A 4,877-nucleotide genomic window follows, 5' to 3' on the forward strand; every position below is an offset into this window, starting at 1 on the left:
TATAGTATAAATGAGTCAAATTATCAAATTATCAGTGGTGTTCCCATGGAAAGAACTTCACTGAGAACAAATAAAAGCCTGAAGTTTTGAGCTGCTTAGGGTTTGGGGTGTTGCAGTTATAGAATTCTTGGCTCTACAGAACATGCATGAAGTTTCTGAGTACTTTTGACTTTGATACTTTCAAAAACAGAAGTGCAAATTCTTAACTTATTTTATAAAAAGACTTCTGCCATGTAATGTCAGTCATGTTTCATTCAGAGTCTAACAAAAGACATCATAATGAAATGGCTCAACAGTGACTGAACAAACTGGAAGAAAAAAAAAAAACAGTCAAGCTTTCAGTAACATTAGGCAGACAACATTAAAAGATTATATTCTACATTGTCAGTTGTAACAAGAATAATAATTGAAGTCAATTGCCAAATCCAAAGTAATGTAATACATGTAAGTATTCTAGCTAAAAGGTTTCTAGCCATTTTTCAAGTACACTCACAGGCTTAAAATAAGTTGATGATCTAAAAGTAGAATCTTTAAAGAACAGGAGAGTACAAAAATTTTGATTAACTGATCATTTACTATATGCTAAGCATGGAAAGATGGATACTGTGGAACTCAAGCTGTTCTGCAGTTTCCTAGTTTTATTGTATCACTGAGAATCTAAACTAGACCAAGTTGGTTAAATCATTTTATTTACTGCAATATTCATTTTTTCTTTGCTAATTTTTGTGCTAGTGTCTTTGACTAAATTTATCTTCCTGGTTAAGATAATCCTATTCTATCACTAACAGTCAGAAAAACAGCCTTTTTCACCTCTTTCCATGAGATACATATTATATAGATACACCAACCTATCTAGTTGCATCACTTTTCTTCCTTCTTTTTCCTATGAATTATGAATTTCCCTTAGGTACATCAACATTTGACTACACAACTACACAAAATCTAAAACGTTAGCTCTAAATTAGGCAAAAGAAATTGATTCAACTGTAATATATAAAGCAATCTCTATAAATTACTTTAACTCTGGAATTTATCTTAATTCTACAATTTGCTTTCTTTTCATATTTATTCCCATAAATGTGAATTTTACACTTTCACAAAATTCTGACTCTGTGGTTATTCAGTCACCTATTCCACTGGCTTTTTTGAGTTATGCAGCCACTGAACTGTTTGACATAAAAGTCAAACTGTTCACTGTTGCTCAAGTGTGCCTGCCTTGCAGCTGCCTGGTTGTGAGGAGCTTCTGATGCTCCAGATATCCAGTAATCCAACAGTGGATGTCAATCAAGAGCTGCCTTAGCAAAAAATTGCACATATCCTTAAAGAGAGAAAAAGAGCTGCAAACTGTGGCTTTTCTACTCCTTTTCCCCTGTCATTCTCAATGACCAGCCTAGTGTCTAAAAACCCAGTGTCCTGGTTCCAGTTAGGACAGAGTTAATTTTTCCTCATAGTAGCTGGTAGGGTGCTATGTTTTGGATTAGGATGAGAAGAGCGCTGATAACATGCTGATGTTTTAATTGTTGCAGAGCAGTGTTTACACCAGGCCAAGGACTTTTCGGCTTCTCGCTCTGTCCTGCCAGCGAGCAGGCTGGGGGTGCAGCAGGAGCTGGGAGGGGACAGACCCAGGACAGCTGACCCAAACTGGCCAAAGGGGTATTCCATACCATCTGACGTCATGCTAAACAATATATAGGGGTGGCTGGCCGGGGTGGGGGGCCGGCTGCTCGGGAATAGGCTGGGCATCGGTCAGCGGGTGGTGAGCAATTGCATTGTGCATCACTTGTTTTCTTACACATTATTATTGTTAATACTATTATCATTATCACTATTATTATTATTATTGTTATTATTATATTCCTGTCTTAATAAACTGTCTTTATCTCAACTCACCGGCTTCACTTTCCCGTTTCTCTCCCCCATCCCAGAGAGGGAGGGGGGAGGGTGAGCGAACGGCTGTGTGGTGTTTAGCTGCCAGCCGGGTTAAACCACAACACCCAGGAACAGCGCAAAATAAAAAATAGCACAACAAGCAAGGTATACGTTTTGTTGAATAATCTTTATCACTGTTATTTGTATGGTGTTAGCAAATTACATGAAAACATTCAATGAGAAACATAAAAATACTGTGAGAATCTCTTCAAAAACTTTGACATGAAAAATGTGTGTACTGCATGTGGGGAATTATGCTTGCTTTTAAAGCTCCACAGTTGAAGATCATACTTTAGCACTCTGGAGTTTGCTTTGTCTTCAGTTATTTTGTTCCAGAATCTTGCCAGAAAGAGCAAGATCATCTAATTCTCTGATTTGTATATTGCTTCCTTAAAAGTTATACCAAAATTATATCTTGGAAAATTCAACTGTTTTCTAATCTACAACTAAATTAACTGAATTAATAAGAGTGAACAGAGTGAAAGAAAGGCTCTTGCTCCTACTATCCCTTTAAGTGGAAAGTTCAATTGATTAATACTATGGAACCAGTAACAATACCTCTATCAAACTCAAGAAATACATAGTTTGGGGTCCAGAAATCTGGGTGATGTTTTTGAGTCAGGCAAGCCTGGATATAAAATTATAGACAGCCCAAACCATCTAAGGAGATTCAAAACTGAAGAGCCGTAGGCTCTTCTCCAACAGAGGAGGAAAATGTTTCTCATGGGCTACAAATTACTTTTTAAACTTTGACACATGCCGTTGAAATCTTGTTTAATATCTTGACTGTGGAAAGTAATACACCAATCTGTTCCCCAAAACAAAAACAAAAACAAACAAACAGACAAAAAGTATATACATGTACATATGTATATCAGTTTCTAGCAAGTAATCAACTTTTCAGCATCCTGGCAAGTTATGATTAAGTAGCCAAAGGGGGCAGAGGGCAGATTGCTGGTGATAATGGGCCTGCTGGTCAGTTCCCATTTAAAGAAAGAACAACTTCTTGACTAAATCAAGCATGATGCTCTAGCAGAGACTTTCTCCAGTCTCTCACAATTTATTTCTGAAAAGGAAGTCTACTAATTATCATCAGTTAAAACAGTCTCCAAAGTCAAAGAAAGGTAACTGTATGCTGACATCATCTTCTTCTGTGCTAGGGAAGAATATACATGGACGGAGACTGACCCAAAGGGATGCCTGTTACTGAAATTGAATGAATAACCTCATGGAAAGAGTAAGAGATACCAATTTGCCATAAAGAAACTTGCTCCAGACTCATGACTCACAGTAATGGTACTTACAGCACCAGGTCTTCTGACTTCCTCACTTACAATTATCCACTTTTCATCCATCTGTGGGGAACAGAGGCCATGAATGAGAAATTCAGTCTTGTGGAGTGTTTTAATTCATGACTTCCATAAAAGGGGAACTGTGTTATAAAACAGTCCTCTCCCTTTCTTTCCTTGATACCATACTCCCACTACCTCAGGAAGCAAAACATATTTGGCTTTTTGCTAAAGACTTCTGTGATACAGCACAGAAGTCCTACTCTGCATCAGCGAATTGTGACACTTTTTCTTCCTTACTCTTCACATTATTATATTTTTTAAAGAAATGTACTTCTACAACTCACATTCTATATAGGCTTACTGTCACTGAATATTTTCTCTGCCTAGGCTTTTAGCACAATTGTGTGTAGGAAGTCATTCCTGGGACAAAATATGTGAAGAGAAGAGAAGAGAAATCATGGGAGATGCTGACATGCATGGGAGCAAGTAACTTGTGCAGGGTTCTAGGACCTGCCTGAGTACATGGGGACAGAGAGGATTTAGCAAATAGGGAAAATGTGAGATGGGTGTGTGATGAATTGCAGATAGTATTGGACTGCAGTTCTGGTTTCAGAGCTGTAGGAGTACAGAATAAGGGTAGAAGAGCTATAGTGAACTTGGGAGAACAGATGTTTTAGATGTCACTGCTGGTGTCCAAGAGAATGAGAATGGAATTTCCCTTCATTTGTTTCATTTCTCTAGAATTTTCACAACTGTAAATTATAAGCAACCTTACATCTAAGCACCATCTGAGTACACTGCAATAGAATATATGAAAATGTAATTTCCCAGGGTAATCTTGCCAAGGAAACAGACTTCCTTCTAAAGCGGCCAAATGGAATAATGCTGGAAACATGTTCAAGGAGGAATGAAACGTTGAAATAATACAGTCCAAAGGAAACTGTAAGATTGGAGAGGTTTTTCCTATGTTAAGTGTTTCAGTTTGTACTCCACTTTTTTTGAAGGCCATTCAGCTACATTTTCTGCTTTCAAAACATTTTGACTAGAAACATAAATCAGCTGACAGAAATAAATGCAAGTGAGCTGAGATTTAGATTTTATTGCAACATTGATACAAAGCAGTGGGCATTCCTGGGAACATTGGCATTTGGCCTGGGAGACAGTATTTTGAGAGAGTTCTCAAATTCTTCATACATCTAAAGACATATTGTGCTGCAAGTAATAAATGAGGAAAGAGGAATGGGGGAAAAAATAAAAGAGGTTCTCTCCACGGAAACCACAAAAATAACAATTTGTCTTACAACATTCCAGGGGTGTAACTTGCTGAATACTGTGTAAACTTCAGAGCCACAGTAAGTTCTAAAGAGAAGGGGGAAGATAAAGTAATGCCTTTATAGGTTTCTCCATCTTGGTACATCCTATCATGCACAAGGGGAGTGTATAGGAAAAACATGTTGACATTTGACATTGTTTTAAGTGGTGACACAGAAACTGAATTATGTAGCATGAAGGATATTTAAGGAGGGTCACGATTAAAAAAAAATGCTTAAAGCAAAAGGCACTTAAGTATTAGAGGTAGTAGCTTTCATTCACTTCTTTTAAATTTCCTCTCTTTTTTTTTTATGTAATTTCATACTGGAATACCTATATACTTAC

General features: G+C 37.3%; 1 protein-coding gene across 1 annotated transcript in view; it reads right to left on the reverse strand.

Moving 5' to 3' along the window:
* SGCZ (sarcoglycan zeta) overlaps nucleotides 1–4,877 on the reverse strand; it is a 481,028-nt gene that overhangs the window by 453,285 nt on the left and 22,866 nt on the right. The window contains exon 2 of the transcript XR_013950529.1: nucleotides 3,234–3,284. The gene's annotated coding sequence lies outside the window, so the exon portion shown is untranslated. The remainder of the gene's footprint in view (nucleotides 1–3,233; nucleotides 3,285–4,877) is intronic.

Source organism: Anser brachyrhynchus (assembly GCF_964034855.1).
Source record: "Anser brachyrhynchus genome assembly, chromosome: 4".
In the NCBI taxonomy this organism is placed as follows: domain Eukaryota; kingdom Metazoa; phylum Chordata; class Aves; order Anseriformes; family Anatidae; genus Anser; species Anser brachyrhynchus.